This window comes from Siphateles boraxobius, unplaced genomic scaffold (assembly GCF_051911475.1).
Source record: "Siphateles boraxobius isolate OS27281-9 unplaced genomic scaffold, OSU_SipBor_1 6, whole genome shotgun sequence".
NCBI lineage: Eukaryota > Metazoa > Chordata > Actinopteri > Cypriniformes > Leuciscidae > Siphateles > Siphateles boraxobius.
Window position 1 is genome coordinate 8,497,323 of NW_027509186.1, and position 20,313 is coordinate 8,517,635.

General features: G+C 37.6%; 1 protein-coding gene across 2 annotated transcripts in view; it reads right to left on the reverse strand.

Annotated features, from left to right (window-relative positions):
• Positions 1-20,313, reverse strand: part of pik3cb (phosphatidylinositol-4,5-bisphosphate 3-kinase, catalytic subunit beta) — an 80,234-nt gene that overhangs the window by 41,723 nt on the left and 18,198 nt on the right. For both annotated transcript variants that reach the window (XM_077207597.1, XM_077207599.1), the window contains exon 2: positions 19,551-19,605. The gene's annotated coding sequence lies outside the window, so the exon portion shown is untranslated. The remainder of the gene's footprint in view (positions 1-19,550; positions 19,606-20,313) is intronic.

Consider the following 20,313-nt stretch of genomic DNA (forward strand, 5'->3'; position numbering starts at 1 on the left):
TAGCCATTTCATTCTTAACCAACGTACAGTTGGAAAACAGAACAAAACTCGAGCGTCTGAGCAGCCGAACACACATCTCCAACACATATTGCTCCGTGACGCGTCAACGGTCGCTTTGGCCAGGTAGTATTTATAACAGAGGGGGCGGAGCTTTATATTCTAGAGCATTTGATTGGACAGAAGATGTGATGAGAAGCTGGTGATGTCATAAAAATCCGTGATCCATTTTAGCGGAAGTGAGAAACAGTAAGTTTTGAATGCTTGTATCTTCTAAATGCGAATTTTGTCATTGTTTTGGAACACACCAGATTATTCATAACCTTAAGGCTAACAAATTCATACTAAAAGCAAAAAAAAAACGTACTTTTTGATTTCAGAGGGCCTTTAAGCACTCCAAATGGCTCAGTGGACTAGAATCGAACAAGTGCACTCGATAATGTTCACTATCGTTTCGGACACCACTACAAATTAGCGGCCGAATTACCGGCGCCGATATTAAGAATTTTTATGCTTATCGGTATCGGCCATTTTCAAAATCGATTTGTTAAAATCTCCTGAAGGGTCAAATGTAGCTCCAGCACACTTACCTAGTAGTTTCCAGTGCTGTGGCTGAAATCGCTATTATATAGTGCACTTTTTGAGGGGACAGTTATTTGTAGTAGGGGTCGACCGATATGTGATTTTCAGGGCCGATGCCGATGTCGATAATTACAGATAATTATAGCTAAGTGTGTTGGAGATACATTTGACCCTCCAGGAGCAGGATTGGACACCGCTATGCTACAGTTTTATGAGAGATAGCCAAAGCATTACTAAGCAGTTGCAAAGGTGTTCTGAATGGATTTTGTATGATATTTTGGTTGGTTGAAATGGCTCTGGTCTCGCCTGTCAGACCCATTTAGAAATTATATTGAAAAGTAAAAGCACAACGCTCCTCAACGATTTGTGGTGTCATTTTGAAGGGCTTGCTCAAATATGAGCAAATCACAATCAGTTTTCATGTGATGTCACACCTTAGTGCACATAGGAACAAGTCTTTCCTCTATTGGCTGACAGTTACTTTTATCAGGTTTGTACTAAAAGACCAAAAGAGCATTAAAAGACCAACTTCAATGTAGACCTTATTGCTGATGGATACAGGCATGTACAGGCAAGCAGATGAACCCAGAATATAAATGCAATGCACAGTTTCTCTAAAGTGTTCCATTGAAAACGTTTTTAATTATTTGCCACATCAATTTAGCGTGTTGCGTTTGTATTTTGGACTCATCTGATTACCTTCATGCATCATCAATAAGTTTATACTGAATTTGATCTTTTAAGAGTACCACTGTATTAGCACATTAAGGCACTTAAAATGTATTTCACGTTCAGCATTTTAGAATGTCCCGCAGTTTTAGTGATTGAAATACTGCAGCATGTGCTTTATATGGATCGCAAGTGCCCAAAAATTGCATTTTGTCCACATACAATTGTTTTTCTTCTTTTGAGAGGCAATCTAAATATTTGTGGCTTGAAAAAGATGGGAAATTGACAAGTCTGTAATGCAGTTCTATGGATGTTTTTCCCTACATGTCTCCACACCAGTCACATGACTGAAAAATATGAATGGTAATACCTAAGCAAACACTTAAATAAAACAATTCACATTTTTGCATGAGAGAAAAAAAGAGAAATGTGATCAACGTGAACACAGAGCACCAATACGGTAAACATTGGTTTACCATGCTCAACCATACTTGCTCTATGTATGTGCGTTGATAAATGTTTATAAGAGAATAAGAGCCTAAATTAAATAAACCGCTCAATTCAATTTAAAAAGTCTTTATTAGGGGTGTAACGATACCCTCATGTCACGATTCGATACATATCATGATACTGAACTCAAGATACAATATTGCAATACTCCAAGACAAAAGGTTATACATTCATTTTAATGTTGATTAAAATCCTAAATTTGTATTACATTGGGGGTTTACATGAATAGGATTGGACTTGGTGCTTGAAACCCAAAGCACAGGACAATGATTACACCAGAATAAAAATATTCATGATTCTGAAGCTGAAAATACAGAATTATTTTAGAAGAAAATGCTTGTACTCACTGATTCGATATATATTTAAAATAATGTAGGCCACTTTTAACTGGTAACATCAGACATTTGGCATTATCAGGACACACAAATATTCCCCCATTGCATTATTATACATTATATTCAACATTATATATAGTAGTTTAATGTAGTAATTACAATAAAAAACTCTGAAAACTTGAATTTTTCTCACACAGTAATTTTATTTTGGTTGAACTATACACAATACATATTGTCACTATCCACGATACATACTGCTGAATTTCTGTATTGTGATATATTGAGACACGATATATTGTTACACAGTACAATGTGTATCAATATACAATCTAAATATACAGTACATTTTGAAGCTTTCAAAAGTAATGGGAGAATATTAGATTCATTTGTGTTCGAAGATGAATGTAAGTCTTATGGGTTTAGAATCACAGTAAATTATGACAAAAATATTTTCATTCTTGAAAATGAAAAACAAAAATTACATTGGTCTATAGCCTCAATTCAAAAATACACCCCTTGTGTGTCTAAAAACAAACACTTGCTATTTCCAGCCAGTATTTTCCCTGAAGAGCACAATAATGAGTCAGTGAACCACAAGCTCATCTCCGTTTTCACCTTACAAACAAACTCAAAACCTCATAAGCAGGACTTCATCAAACAGACACCAGACAGGTGCGGAAACTCAGTCACACAACGTCAATCGATGAGACGACGGGGTCGGAGGAGGGGATGTGGTTTGCGGCTCGCTTCCACACACACTGGTGAGAAATGTTTATTCACCTTTGTCGCCATTGGCTCTTGGCTAGCTTAGTTGGGGACATTTAATTTTATATTTAACAATATTATTACAACATTATTTTCCTGTTATCTCTGTAAAGCTGCTTTGAAACAATCTGTGTTGTAAAAAGCGCTGTATAAAGAAAGGTGACTTGACTTGACTATACAAAGACATACCCACATTAGGGGACAGAGGATGTGGTATTTCAAACTGTGAACACAGATTTTCACATACAAGCACACTATTGTTTATTTAGATATACACAAACCCAAAGCAACAAGAGTTAATTGCTGTGTCAATGCTGTGTAAGTGCACTTTGTCTGCTTTTAGAGGGGCCACAGTTCACCACATCCATTACAGCTCACATCAAGAGCTTCTAATAACGCTATGCTTCAGGAAGTCCAACCGCGGCTCAATATCACTGACGTTCTCAGACCTCTGACGTCTCCCTGCTGACGCCACCCTTTCTTAAGAGCCACTGTGCTCTGAGGTTTTAACCCTTCACGGTAATTTTTCCTATAAGAGAGCACTTTATGAACTAGTGCTTTGTTGGACTGTGATCAAGTTCACGTAAAGCTTTCCAGCACTCTCAAAGAGCCGGTGATCAAGCAGGAGAACAGAAGGACTAAACGCGTGTTTTTATCTGCGAAAACGCTTGAATACAGCAGGAATCAGTATCAAAGACTAGTTGGTCATATGAAAAACAGGAAAATAAAATATAAATGAAATGATGGTAATGAACAATTATAATTTAAATGATAAATCAATTATAAGACTGTCCCATTAATTTGAACTACACCAATGGGTTGCGTTTATTATCAAAGTGAAATAATTCTTGTAGGCCATTTCCTCATACATAAGTTACCAGACAACCACAGTTTGAAACAGTTTGATTCAACAAATCTGCATGTCTCAGTGAATCAATCATATTTCTTATTTCAACATATTGCTGTTTTGACATTTAATGGTTATCATAATTTTATGATGATATTATTATCTTGTTTATATTGTTTGTGAGCTGTGTGCCATAAAAATTTTGGTATTGCAATTAAACATATTTCAGTCACACTATGACAAGGGAAATAAAAAACGCGCTCTACTAAAAGATAACGTGTGTGTGTGTGTGTATGTGTGTGTGCGCGTGTGTGTTCAGCCACTCACTGAACAGGGTAGACGCAGAGAGAGGAGTGACGGCCGGGGGAAAGCAACACACTAGCAGGACAGTACTGGACACATTTGGAAAGTTACTGAAGTTTGATTTGTCGCCTGAAAAGTTGCTAAATCTAGCGACAAAGTTGCTAAGTTGGCAACACGGGTACCGACTGGTCCTAGAAGTACCGATACGTTTGAAAACCCTAACAGAGAGAACACAAAGTATTGAAGTGATCACCAACTTAGACACAGGAAGACATAAAAACACACGGTTACGGAGAGACGAGAGGATTTGCCGTCATTGCACATCAGGGCAGGTTGAAACACTTTCTTCTCCACTGCTCAAAATAATCCTTTTAAAAAAACACTCTACAGAAAAAAATATCCCTTGAGTTCCTTTAATTGAATGAAAGAGAAATTTTAAATCTTTTTGAAGGAGCCACATCCTCATGGTTGCCCTGCATTTACACAACTGCCACAAACTAAGAGATGTTAAGTAGACGTGTGTATTGGGCACGGATGGGCACGAGTACCGGAGTACTCAAGCACTCGGACATGACTGATGAAAACACTGAATGTGTGTGTTTAAAATTGTCTTTTTTCTGACTGGTTATGGTGGCATTTGGTGCGGCATCTTAAGGTCTGATTAGTTAGCTTTGCGAGAGCATGTTATCTAGAGACCAGACCGGAGAACTGAGAGAAACATAGACTCAAAGAGTGATAGTGTCTGCACGTCTCTAATACGAGAATATTTATAATACCCTAGTACTCTAATACTGGCCACTTACCATACCCAAATTAGCGTTCCATAGGATTCAGTGTGGTCCACAAGTAGTGGCATTTCTCAACACTGAACTGACCTCAGCTGAACAACAGCCGCAATCCATCATTTTCCTGTTTTCACTGTAAAGTTGCCTTGAAACTTGAAACAACCTGTATTGTATAAAGTGCTGTATAAATAAAGGTGACTTGACTTGACTAGTGATAGTCTTTGACAGGCTGCCTTTCAGTCTAGAAGCTTTCCTTTGGTACAGAGCCTCTTTTCTTGCAGTGACAGTTTTGCGTGACAGGACGTTATACTCTTTAATTCCTTGTCCTTCAACAAAATTAAAAGGCAGAAAGTTTTTCACTATCATTTCAGTGATTTTTAGTTGTGTCTTTTTCTCAGCTCTGCTTGCCTGGCATTTCTGTGTGAAAATGGGTATTCCCTAGGATAGACTCGGCTCTCACTCGAACACGCAGACCGACTCATCCATCTTTTTCACTAAAATATTATTTAGGCCATATGTTTAAGTTTTATCAGTCATAGTTTCAATTTTTTTTGTTTTGAGTAGCCATATAGTTAAATCATCTCTGCACTTTTTTTGTTTACCTTTAAAGGTTTGGTTGAACCTTTACAACCTTTAAGAAAAAAGACTTGGCTATTTGTTTAGTTTCAAATGCACCGTTAAAAAGTGATACAGCTAAATATTAAAGACAATCCTGAGTATCCTGTGTGTTTCATTGTTTTTTTTTAAAATAACATTTCATAATTAAAACACAAGAGACATGGAATAATATATAACATATACAGTATAATAAAACGGCATTGCCCCTAATTGTACTCATAATAACGAACAAAGAATTAAAGCTTTGGATTACAGAAAAAAAGTTTTTGGAATTAAACATTTCATCCTTTATCTTTTTTCCTTACCCCAAAGGAAAATACCCTTAAAATGTCATTAATATTCATTAAGTCAAGTCAAGTCACTTTTATTTATATAGCGCTTTTTAAAATACAGATATACCCTAAAGGAAAATACCCATAAAAATGTCATTTATATTCATTAATCATCCATCAATAATGTGTTCTTCAGTCATTTAAGTTAGTCTACTCTGACTAAAATGGTATAAATTTATTCAATATAAAATAACACTTCAGACGAGTTAATCCAAAAGATTTATATTAAAAATAAAAACACTTTATTTTAAGGTGTCATTGTTACAGTGTAATTATATATTTAAGTACTGAGTAATATTAATTAACTACATGTACTTACTTTAGGGCAGGATTATGAATTTGGATTAGGGTTAGTTACATATAATTATGCATAATTTACTGTAATTGCTATGGTAAGTACATGTAACAAGGACACTGTAAAAAAGTGTTAACAAAAAATTATCATTATTACTATTGCAATCGAATGTTGTGAATTCTTTGATCTTTAGTTGCCCGTGTTTTAAAGAGCGTGGTTATGGGACTTTTTGTCTATTAATCGTTTTTTGATAGAGATGAGGGACATTAAACAGAGAGAACCGTAAAGAGCGTAAGGTTTTACTACTGATTAATATTTTAACAAAAACAAAACAGGAAGTTCTCTCTCCCTATTATACAACCCCCCCCCCCCCCCCCCCCCCCGCACACACACACACACCCACACCCACACCCACACCAGTGTGTCTCTCTCAAAAGCACCATGACAAATGGAGGACCTTATGACCCAGCCACGAGCAAATGCTAAAAAAATACTGCAGAAGTGACTAAGTTCACACCCACCCTTCACACAGAACACATAAAGCACATCAAAGATACAGTATAAATACAACAAAAGACTGAGCGACCGAATGTGCAGCAAACACGTTGAAAAAGCCCTGACTCTTCATTCCCGTACGGAGACAAGGGCTGCCATGATTCCAGGAGATTTCCGGATAGTGATGCCGTAACTATGGTCATAGTTCCGCTGATTAATCTTATTTGGATGGATTGAAAAGCCCATGATCCAGTATCATTACTAAAGAAATGTCACATGATTAGTTAATTTGAGGATTCAACACCTGTAGACCTGAAGTGTGGTCTTGTCATTTTAAAATAATTTGGTAAAGAGTGTTTTATGAACTTTTTCAGTAAATGTTCTATAAGTTTCTTTTCTTCATCTTATGTTTTTATGGAATCAAAGCTACATGAAAAAAATAATAATAATAATTTATATATATATATATATATATATATATATATATATATATATATATATATATATATACAGTGGATAGTATAAGTGAACACACCCAAGCTAAAGTTGACTAAAAAGAGGAATAAATAATCATCTTTTGGAAGTTGATCTTAATGCCTTAATTTAAAAAATGAGGAAAAATCCAACCTTTAAGGACACCAATTTTCTTTGTGAATGAATAATGTATCGTAAATAAATAAATGTTCTTCCTTAAAATACAGGTTGCATAAGTCAGGACACCCCTATTTTAAATTCCCACAGAGTCAGGGCAGATTTTTATGTTTAAAGGCCAGTTATTTCATGGATCCAGGATACTATACAACCTGATAAAGTTCCCTTGGCCTTTGGAATAAAAAAAAAAAAGGTTTTATGAACATTGTCTTTTTTAATAGTACAACTATTGCTTTATCATTTAAAGACAAAAAAAATTGCTCTATGTCAAAAAAAATGCTTAAAAGTGCAAGTTCGCCGATTTTTGAAAGTTTGCTAAGAATCATTTAAGTTCTCTGGTCAAGCTAATCCAATACAAACAGACTGGGCATGGTTTTGTTGCTTTTACACCGCATAGGCAGCCAAGTTTTATTGAAAGCTCATTGACATTTTGTCCTGTCCAGCCCTCGACCCCTGACTTTAGCATCCAAATACTTTTTTTGGGCTACTGTATCAATGAATGTAATGTCACTGTCAATTTTAGGCCACGTCCACACGAAGCCGGTGCGTTCCCTATCCGATTATTTTTTTTCCTCGTTCTAAAAAAAAACTCCGTAAACACGGCGTCGTCTCAGATATGCGTCCACACGAAACCACTGAAACCGACTGAAAACGGTGTAGTATATGTGCCAGACCAGTATGGGGCGCTGTAATTGTGCCACAGATATACACTATACACGGAGAAGAAGACTTTGAGCATGCGCTGACACGTGATGTGATGACAATCATCGTTTCACAAAATATACGGATTGGCTGTACACACGAAACCGCAAGGGTGTCGTTTTCAGATTTATCCACTTTGGGACCCGGTTTCAAAAAATAGCGGTTTCACTCTCCCAAAACGCCGGATCCGTGTGGACGAAACGCCAATACGATAAAAAATGTATACGTATACAGCGAAACGCGTGTTCATGTGGACGGGCCCTTAGTAAGAGTGGAGGATGGTAAAGGCACCAACTAAACAGTGCTGCAATCATTAGCCAGATACAATGAGTGAGAAAAAGAGAGTAGCGTGAGAAAGCCTGAAAGAGAAAGACAGGGATGGGGGTGGGTGGTCATTAAGCTGTAAAAGTTCTCAGCAGGATATTGGATTTAGAGCTCTCTCTATCTCTATCTCTATCTCTCGCAGCACTAATCAGACTCTCGTTATGGCATCAGCTGGTCAACAAATTGTAAAGTCATAAAGTGTTCTTTATTATTAAAATTGGGCTAGGAAGGGGCCCGTGATTGGCTTGGGAGTAGATTGACTGGCCATCGGCAGCACCTGAACTTTTCCCGGTGGGCCGGTCGCCAAAACACCTCCACACCCCCACACATTAAGAGCTGTTATTTAGTGGAGCACCTGGGAAACAGAGACCAAAAGCCAAACGATGGAGCCGCTACCTGATTAAACCACATTAATCCAGCAGTTGCAGGACCGTCTCACACACAGCGCTGACGAACTCTCCACTCTACTGAACCAGCTTAAGTGCCCCTATTATGCTATTCTTAAAGGTTCCTGATTTTGTCTCCTACAACAGGTTAACATCCATTAAAGAGTTTCCTTTTCTCATAATATATACACATCAACACATTTTTCAACGATTCTCAAACGACTCGTCCGAGTCTCTCTAAATCCCTCCTTTCCGTGAGCTACTCTGCACTGATTGGCCAGACGGCCCAGTGTGTTGTGATTGGTCTACAGCTTACAGCGCGTGTTTTGGAAACGAAACGCCCATTACCATAGCTGAATTTCAGCTCCAGAGGCTTCCTACAGCTAAGCGATTGCACACACTGTAAAGACAGTAATGATAGCGTCGATTTTACCACATCAATCCAAGCACGAGTCCGATGATGAAACATTGGAAGAACTAGTTATTCAACCCGAACCTCCATCGCAAGAACATCTTGAGCAGAAAGTTTCTCAGTGATACGCTTCTCAGTTTCTCAGTGTGAGGTAGATTATGAGATGTTGCAGCTGTAATTCCTCACCATCAGCTTTAATAAGAGTATGTCCATCAACAAACAGATATGTTTCTAATTTATTGCGGTGAACATGTGGGAACTGCATCAATGACAGCGCATACATAGCCAAGCTCTAACGTGAATGACTGAAGTAAAATTAAAGTTTGTAAAACAAATCTGGCTCCATCCTTAATCTTTACTCAAAGTAGTAAGAACGACAGACAATCTGTATTAATAGACACAGTTTTGGCCAACAGTTAATTAGTAGAAGTATTTCAGTAAGTAATAACAGTAATAACGTGAGTTAGCCAGTTAGCCTGACACCTACGCAATATAAAACACAAAACTACGTATTTTGAACACCCGGTAGAAAACATCAATAATGATTCATACTTACAGGTTGTGATTCTAAGGAGAAAGTTGTTCCATTTTGTCCCATCTTAAATGGATAAGCGTTTCGTAAATCCCATTTAGTCCTCACAGAGATTTGATAAGTAATCGCCAAGAGGTTTTACTGCTGTTGTATCGCTGTAATAATTTTATCCAATGGCTCTTCACATCCTCATCCTTTGGAAGTGTTTACAAAGAGATTATGCTTTTGCAGAGCAGAAAACAGTGTCAAAGTAAAAGTTTTTTGCAGGCAGCCAATGAAGTCCATAGACCATTATGCAAATGTGTTACTGTGTTACGTATGCAGGTCATGGTTCAGAGTCGACTCTATCTTTTGGGAGACAATAACTTTATTTATCGCGCACTTTCAACTTTACAGACGTTTACATTCACAGACAGCTATATTACACACTGAGTGAAAACTAAATAATGTTTTATTAACAAGGTTTGGGAGGAACTGTTCTAATGATCAAACAATCAAGTCATTCCAACCAGCTGTCAGCAATCAGTAATCAACAGGTCCACTTAATCAGCATGAGTAAGGCCTATAAATATACGCAGTCGACTCACCCATATTCCTCAACAGTTTTCAGCATCCCTCCACCACCCCATCTCCTCACACTTGCCTGTTTATCTTCCTAACCAGAGATACGGTGGGAGTACTCTGGGTTCGTGCCCAATTTCCGAGCTCAGAGCCCCCAACCCCCCGGACAGCACGCCAAATACGCATAACCCTTTACTCACTGATCATTCGTAAGTGTGAACTCGTGAATATTCAAAAAAGAATAATGGGGCACTTTAAAGGCTCTGTGGTGAACCTGAAACCAGTTTGAATAGCTCCATGTACACTCAAGTGTCAAGGTTAACTGTAGACCAGGAACCAGGAAGTATGACCATATTAGACCGTTTCTGTCAAAACTGCATTGGCTCCCTATTAAACATGGTATAAATGTTAAAATATTGCTGATTACTTACAAAGCACTAAATGGTTTAGCTCCCCAGTACTTGTACTCTTAACACATTATAGTTCTTCACGTCTATTGCAATCTCAAAATTCTGGCCAGTTGATAATACCTAGAATACAGTGGCGACTGCTGGTCTGAAGCTTATTTACGGCCGACATCATAAAAACTGTCCATTTATTTATAGCCTAGCCTATTGTATGAATGAATGAATGAACAATCTAAAAAAAAAAGATATTAAACTCAACGGAGTAAAATGTGGGAATTAGGTTAAACTGAAACAAGGAATGTGGTGTAAAATTGTGTGAAATGTATGATGAAAATTGGCTAGCAATTACGCCAAGCAAATACCAAGAAATAGGTTGCAGCAGTTTTCTTTCGACTAGACTTGCAAAATCCGCAATGGGACTGAGCTCGAATAACTTCAGCGACTTTTTATTGTACAAAATCGCTGTCAATCAAAAGGAGATGCAGTCTTTCGACAGACCCTCCAATCATCACGCAGAGGCCCAGCGTCCGACTAGACGGTCATTGGATAAATGCTGCAATTATGTCCCGCCCACAAACGCTCAGCTTCTCTGGGGAGAATGGAGGAGTATCTAGTTTTGAAGCACTGAAAAAAAAAACTGTTCAAAGCAGCCCCATTGAAGTCAATGGACGCTAGGCTTCAACAGGGAAATGCGCTGGATGCTCCGGGAATGTATGAGAAGTCAAGTCACCTTCATTTATATAGCGCTTTTAATTAAATATGGACAGTTTCAAAGCAGCTTTACAGTGATAATAGGAAATTAAAGTAACAGGGATTGTTTTGGCTTTACAGCAGCTCTAGAATAAAGTTATTGTCCAGCTAAAGTTAGTTTTGATTGATTCACTTCCGTCGCAACGATCATTAGTTATTAAATAACACTTACACCGCTTACACGACACCGTTCTAACAGAAAACTCTTTAATGCGATCCGGCCGCTCATTTGCATAAAACAGTACTTGGTGGCTATGAGAATTTGTTATCGCTTCCACGTAGTAACGTGAATCGCAATTATCCCGACAACGTTTTATCTGTACAGATTTTTAGTCAATAAAATGTTAACACAAAAGTACATATTTGACCATTAATTTTTTTGACATTATAGGGGAAGCCTAGCCTGGTTAAAACCAGACACTTCTCAGTTGTAACTGAGTTAAGGTCTGGGGAAGGTTCATTTACAGCTCACTTCAAGGGGCGTCACCAACGGACGTCCCTCAAATGCCTCTGGGCGCAATTGGATAGACCTTAAAAAAAATCAGATCGATCGTCATCTTGTAAAGCCTGCCTCCACGTTTGTGATTAGTGCCTCGATTTGGAAAGATTGGAAATGAGCTTGAATGGGCTCTTCGCCAGACTAACTTGCAGAGCAAATCTAAATTTGCCGGAAGTTCGTCTGGGTTTTCCCAGGCTAGGGGAAGCCGAGCTTCCCTTGCAGTCTTAAAGAAATCCCCACTGCTAGAATATCAAAATCAACTGCTGGCAGTAGATCCTTTTCCTATTTAGCACCTAAACTTAGGAACAGTCTTCCTAACATTGTCCTGGAAGCAGAAACACTCTGTCAGTTTAAATCTAGACTAAAAACACATCTCTTCAAACTGGCATACACATAGAACACTATACATTCATATTATTCAAATCAGTTAAATGATTATTAAGCTGCATAAATTAGGTCAGCCGGAACCAGGGACACTTCCTATAACACCTGATGTTCTCATTACATCATAAGAAGAATGGCATCTACGCTAATGTTAGTCTTTCTGTTTATTCCAAGGTTTACCGAAGTCAGCCAGATCCGGACCGTATCCAGAACAGATGGTGGAGTTGCGCCTGGACACGACCACAACGCATCCCTGAAGTGTCAGCAGAAATTGTGTCCACTAGACTCTCCCCTGTGAAGGCCTCATCGACACGACAGCCCTGATCACTGATCCTCAACAAACTCGTCCCCATACGCGCGTGATGGCTCCGGTCTTCAACCAGATGAACTGCATAATATAATGTTCCGATCCAATCTGACCTCTGACCTGTAATGCTGCCTGAATCATAATCATACACTGTTCGTTCGTTGGCCAGAGGAGAACTGCCCCCCCCGACTGAGCCTGGGTTCTCCCAAGGTTTTTTCTCCATTCTGTCACTGATGGAGTTTCGGTTTCTCGCCATTGTCGCCTTTTTCGCCTTCCTCACCATTGGCTTTTGGCTTGCTTTGTTGGGGACATTTAATTTTATATTTAACAATATTATTACAACATTATTTTCCTGTTATCTCTGTAAAGCTGCTTTGAAACAATCTGTATTATGAAAAGCATATATATATATATATATATAAATAAAGGTGACTTGACTAGACAACAGTAATTACAAGCTTTTTACACGCACAGCGCCACCACTATTAAAATGACCATGCAGTTATTAAAGCTGTATGACATTATGGTATTTACTGTTAATGTTACTATTATCAGCCTTATATTAAACATTGAGTAATATCATGACAAACAAGGTTGTTTTATAGTGTTTAATATGTTTTTCATTGCAAATATCTTAGTTTTTATTATCAATATTATTGTTGCTGTTATTATAGAAACTATAAATTAATGGTAATGAGGAGCTTGGTTTTCGCCTGTCTTGATCTTACAGGTAAACTGTGGATTCTATGCAAGAACTATGGTCATTTTTCAGGACCTACGTTCAGTTCTAATAACTGCAAAATATTAATTCAATAATTAAGAGCCTTGCAATATAATGCAATATTAATATTTTTAAACACATTTGCAGTAAATTCAAAAATATCTATTATTATTTGTTTCTATCCTTTATTTAATCATTCATTTATTTCATGAATTTGGCTGAATTTGAGGCCCAGTCCAGCCCGGATGATTCCCCTCTTCTACAGCCAGAAAGAAGATCTTCTAATGATACAACTGTTTAAAGCAAACTCCTAAGGCGGTGATGTGCACAAAATTGTTGCCGTTTCTGGAAACCTGTTTACTTTGACGTCATACCTGTTGTTAATGCATCTATGCTTTTAAAGTGTTGCTGCTTGAAATACGTATTTTTATATTTTCCATAGAAATATGTTGTATCTCTGCATATTAAAGTCCCCCTGTGGTGAAAATCAAGCTTTTAATGTTGTTTATGTGGTGTTTTTAATATGCTTTAAGAAAAAAACATGTGCAAATTCATAAGTCAACAGCATTGCTGAGTATTTTCTCCTTAAAACTGCAGTGAACCAAAGACAGTCTCAAAAACACGGTTTGCAATTGCTGGTGTTTCTGACGTCACAAACTACCTTGTAACCAAACAGATCAACGAGTGGATCTCTGAGCTGAGTGAGTGAGTGGGGGCGGGGCTCATTTGCATATTCATAGAACCAGGATACTAAATGAGGCAAAGGTGTAAAGTTACATTCAAGCTATTTTAAGGCATGAAGAAGAAAAAAAACGTTTAAATATGTAATTTTTGTGATCAAAGATGAGTTTTAAGGGATTATTTAAAATGATTGACTAGAGGGGGATTTTAAAGGTATGATTATTTTAAATACTTATTATTCCTGCGGTAGAAAATGCTGTGGCACGAAGATCGGCTACTATTAAGGGGCCTTTGGGTTCACTATGGCCCCAGGGCCCTGTGTGTTCTTAATGCGGGCCTGGTCAGCACATGATCATCACGTGGATCTGCAGAATTTGTGTGTGTTTGAGTGAAGATGGGCAAAAAAGGGAAGAGAACACAGAAAAAGAAGAATGATATACTGATAATTCTCATGAATGATTGATTTGAGAAATTATTTTATCATGCGAGAAGAAAGAGGGGCACAAAGTGATATAAAACACATGAAACTAGCACAGTTGAAGAAAACCAGTTGCCTGAATCAATGGCCTATTATCTGTGTCGGTCATTATATAAAAAAATATTTTACCACAGAATGCAGCAATTGACCAATCAGCATCAAGTGTACCAGAGAGTCTTGTAGAATTATTTACAGCAGCACAAAAACAAGCTCAACAACATAGCTGAAAGCAATTATCTGGGTCCAAGTGGAAATGATCCATTTCATTCATCATGTAAAGATAAACTTACAAGCTTATTAACCAGTTAAAACTGTTAATCCTTTTACCAGTATTCCTGGTACTTTTAATGCACAAGTACATCAATTCAGTAGTAACTGAATTACAGTACTAACAAACACAGCATGAACCCATTATTATATTCCTGTTCCAAAAATAAAATTCCCGCCATTTTAAAACATGCTTTCAGACACCACCACCAAGCCATTATTGAATTGGTAACACAATGCATCTGCAACTTTACTTCAAGTTTTATGTTGTAAATGACTGTTATTTCACCATGTAAGAGTAGGAAATCATGCAGAATATCAGTTATGTGACACTTCCTCTATTTCAGATGCACTGTGACGTTAAGCCAATATAAACCCTCCCATGTTGTCATGTTGTGAAAATGAATTGCTTCTTTAAAAGAGAGTGAGAATACACTTGCATTAGTTTCTTTACCACAGATGAACAAAAGACCTCTGTAATAACCCTAACCCCCCCTGCCCCCCCCCCCCCCCCCCCCCACACACACACACACACACACACACACACACACACAGGGTGGGTTCAACAGAGGTCACAGAAAGACATTTTTTTCACACATTCACAAAAAAACATGAATTTCGCACTCTCACAGGAAAACGGGAAAACCACATGCAAATTTTCCTTTGATTCCAAGAAGCAGGAACTATTAATAATGCCACTGACAACACGCCACATTATCACTGCTGTCGTTCCAAACATTCCTCCTCCTATCATTCAATCATTCAGAAAAAAAGACACATTACTCTAATTACATTATAGTCCTGGAATCTATTTCAGTTGAAATCCACAGCCATGTAATACATGCCAAATTTAACCAATTTAGCATGTATATTAAATAAACTTTTAATACACTTTCAACTTTCATTTCTTTTATGTAGTGAATGTAGTGTTTACCTTTATGTCAACTACTCTTCAGCACAGTGGTCACCACAAACACCTTTAAATGTCAAGCATAACTGCATTAAACACTAACAAATATTTAGCTTCACTAAAAAAATACATAAAATAACACTTAATGTGTTATTAAGTAACACTTAACCTTATTCAGTCCTATTATGCAAAAGATGCTGGGAACTAGTAATCCACTGCCCAGTTTCCAAAGTTTTCACGAAAATGTCATTCAAGTTACCACAACTTAATTATTACAACAAAAAAAAATTCCATTAATGTACAAATTTGAGTAATATTACATACAATATAAGGTTAACGTAATGATCAACAATATTATGTCAACAGAACTCAAACCAATGTTTTGAAAGTGCCACAGTGAGTTTCATTGCACCATGTTTCAAAAAGTCAACTTACTAACTCAAATGTTAGTTCTTACATAAAACTGTGATAGAAAAAAGTATTTCAACCAGTTTCCCCTTTTATTAATCATTTGTTGTGAATGTTCCTGCAATTACTGTGACCTTCATTTTGCTGTGGATACATGACCTTTTGCACAACCCAATAATATACAAAGTAATCGACAAGCACTACTTCCCTTTTTTAGTTCTACAGTCAAAAGTCTGAGCACTTAAGGCTTGTCTTTTGCTGAAACACACCACCATCCCCACATCCCACACAGCTCGGTCACTGCTGAGGGGTTAATCAGCTATCTGTCTAACTCACTAACAATTAAATCCACATCCTGTGTAAATGCAAGCATACACGTACCACTAACAATAGTGTTTAAAAGGAAACTAAAACATACCCCATTTGAAACAGTCTGTAACTTTGAACTGCTCTAAATATTCTAATAATAATAATAATAATTTTAAGATTGTGCAAGATAAACGCCAATCAAGCAGCATATACTGTAACATCTAATATGATTTAACAGGGATGTTATTGAGACATACAGTAAATTGACAGCTTTTTAAAATAACAGCAGCACATCAGGCTTGTACAAAATTCAGAATTTCAGAATTGGCCTCCATTCAATTCATGAATTGGAATTTGAATTGAATTGACTCCACCCCACAGGAAGTAGAATTGGAATTGGAATGACAGGAAGTGGAATTAAATTCATGGCAATTCAAAGAAATTCCACACGGTCACACAACAGAAAGAATGTGCATCTCACATACATTCAGTGTTAGGAAGGTTACTTTGGAAACGTAATTGCTTTCTGTTATAAGTTACCCATTATAAATGTGGTTTGGATTACTTTATTTGGATTACTTTATCAATGTGAAACAATTTCCTTTTAATTTGATTAGTAGCCTAACTAATTAAATTACACATTTTACCTCAGTAATACAACTAAATACAATTAAATTCATTTTGTAATTCAATAACATAATTTCATCACAGGTAACTATCACTCCTCAACCCTGCATACATTTTGTTCTAAAAGTAATTAAGTAAGTAACCCTTTAACCCTTTATTGTCACATAGTCACAAGGCATAAAATATAAATATAAAAACAAATGTCCACCTCAAATTGTTTTTCCCCCTAAAGATTTACTAAAGTAATTCTGGGAAATGGAGTCATGTTCTATCATGTTCCACAAAATTACAATTACAATAAATCAAACTTAATTATTTGTTCTGTGACTAGAGCTTTTAACATTCATTGTTGGGGGAAAATATTTCCTGTTGTAATCTGTACAAGTAGTTCAAACTAATATCATTTATAGAATATATAATGCAATTATATCTGACATATACTGTAAATCTTCTTTGTTAAACACTTCACTTAAAATTATCTATATGAATTTCTTAGAATTTTTATTCAATTGCAATTCTGCTTCCTTTAATTCAAATTCGAATAGTAATTATAGATCCTATTTTTGACATCAATTCAAATTCAATTCAAATTCAAGAAGTGAATTGGAATTCAGGAGTCATTCTCAATTCAATTCTGAATTGTGCACAAGCCTGCAGAACATACAAATACTGTCAAGTACATTTATTTTCGGCAAGAATAATCTCCTCCGACAAGCAAAAAGATCAAAATGGTCAGACATTAAATACATAATTTAAAAATCCAATAAAAGACACATTCCGTTTGTCTTACTTCTGAAAAGTTATATAAAAATAAAGTTAAAAAAGGTACTTTCCAAACACTCTCAGCATATCTCTAGACCGTGCCATCTGCGAGGAGGACACCTCACTTCTGTTATCAGAGGCCCAGAGTTACGCAAGTAACCAAACATTTTCTCTCTAACATCCTTTCTGTATCTCGCCACGAGATACAACTGTCATGATGCAGATATGCTTGCAGCCATGCCAAGTAACAAGGTATGACTCCCCCATGGAATAGCTTTCGTGGAAATGGTGTGATAAAACCTTGCGTCATTTTGTGTGTGTACTTACAAAAAAAATTTACTGTGCAAACTTGCACCTCATATTCTGTCCTACTCTCGCCAAGGACCATAGGAGTTTTAGTACAGTTACTGCAGAAGAAACACTCTCTATTGACAACCAAAAGAAAATGCAAAGTAGACACTTAAACTCTACAGGACATTGGGTCCCCAGCAGCAAGATTGAAGACCTACGACTTAATATAAAAGCTTTAACTAAGTGATGAGACATGCTGGTTTTTATATTCTTCTGTGCTTTAGCCCTCGACCTAGTTGCACAAGCATTCTATTTCTGGTCTACTTGTGCAAACTTTTCCCCTCTTCTTGAACTGAACTTCTTGGATGACATCGGAGGAACTTTACTCCATTGAAACTGTGTAGCATATAAACTGAACGGGGCTAGTTTAGACCACTGAGCAGCTGAGACTCTCTTGTTTTATCCTAGGAAAGATAAAGGGGTGCTTATCCCACAGGGTGTGGAACAGATAACCTGCAGAGCTGGCATTTTACACTTTAATTTCACCCGCCTCCTTTTTGCCCTTTAGGAGTTGGCAGGATGTTGTTTAGCCAAAAAAACTGCCTTCCCATTGACTCAGAAGTCTCAGGCAGTGAAGTCACGCTCACAGACTGCTGGGAAGTGTTGGGCTCCGATACCCCGAACATCACCCTCCTGGGGTTTCTGCCAGTGCTTAATCTGTGAGGTCCTGATACAAGGGGGAGTGGCGAATCCAGCAAGTTAGTGGGGTAAGGAAAGGTAACGGGACATGCACTACCAGTAAAAAGTTTGGAAATATTTAGATTTTTAATTTTTTTGAAGGTAGTCTTTTAGGGTAAGTTTACACGACAACGATATGCTTAAAACTGAAAAGTTTTTCCTTTGAATTTTCCGCGTACAGACATTGACAATATACAGGCAATATTGGCATGCATTGTCAAACCGATCCCCATTCACACGGATCCACGAAAACGTCTAAAATCGCTGTATTCTGCTGCCAGGCCATTGGATAGCGACGACTATAGACTGAACACGTAATATGCATGTGCATTACGTCATCGTCCTCAGAGATTCAGGCTTTTGTTGTTTACACGGGAGACCGTTTTCAAAAACTTGCACTTTGAAACCCGTTCACGCCGTTGTCATGTAAATGAATGGCCAAAACGCATAAAAAGTTTTACGTCTTTAGTTAAAAATGGTGTCGTGTAAACAGCACCTTATATCTCACCAAGCCTGCATTTATTTTGCAATACATGTTAAAATGTAATTTATTCCTGTGATGGCAAAGCTGAATTTTCAGCAGTCTTCAGTGTCACATGATCCTTCAGATATCATTCTCAGTCGGGTTTCCATCCAACTATTTTGATGTGCATTTTGAAAGGCATAAAATATCCATTTCATTCAGGGTTTATCCAAAAAAAGGCATGGAATTTGTGCATTTAATTATTTTTTAAAAATTCCAATAGAACACCAATCACCCAATGCATGGAATTGTTGATACTTTCTACTAAGGTTTTACAAAGACATTTAGTTTTTTTGTGTGTTTTTTTTAACCTAAATAAGAATATTGTGATCGCCTGCTGCAATAGCTCACAATGGAGTCCTTGTGTTGTGGTCTGTCAGCACTCACCTGCTGTCTCTTATTTCTCAGCCAGCTCCATGATGGGATGAAGAGGATGCTGCATCTGACAGAGAGGATTCAGATGAAAATATGTGAGATGAACAGAGTCAGAACTGAAGGACCTTGAGTGTCCCCATATCAGCTGAGACAGCAACTCATGGAGCTAATATTTCATAGTACAGCAGCACCTCTGGTTATTCTAGCTAACCTGACGCCATTAATGTTTGCCAACAATAGGGTGTAATGAGGCAAAGTTAATGCAGATTTCACATGAACATATCCTCTCCTTCACGAAAACACACAATTTATGCCACAGCCTCTTGATATGAACAATCATTAAGGTTACTGGGTACCAGTAGAGGGTGATGTGATAAACCATTTAACTGGTTAACTGTCAACCTCACTTTCTACATTTTACACATGCCTAATGGGGCAGTCATGGCCCATTAGGCCATGTGGGGCAGTCATGGCCTAATGGTAGCAGAGTTGGACTGGTGACCCAAAGGTTGCTGGTTCAATTCCAGTACCGGCAGGAATATGACTGAGGTGTCCTTGAACAAGGCACCTAACCCCCAATCGCTCCCCGGGCGCCACTCAAGGCTGCCCGCTGCTCCGGGTGTGTGTATCCACGTTAGCAGTGTGTGTGTTCACTACTCACTACTCTGCTCCTAATGTGCGTGCACTTACTTGGATGGGTTAAATGCAGAGGTCAAATTCCAAGTATGGGTTACCATACTTGGCCATCACGTGTCACTTTCACTTTTTCTAAAAA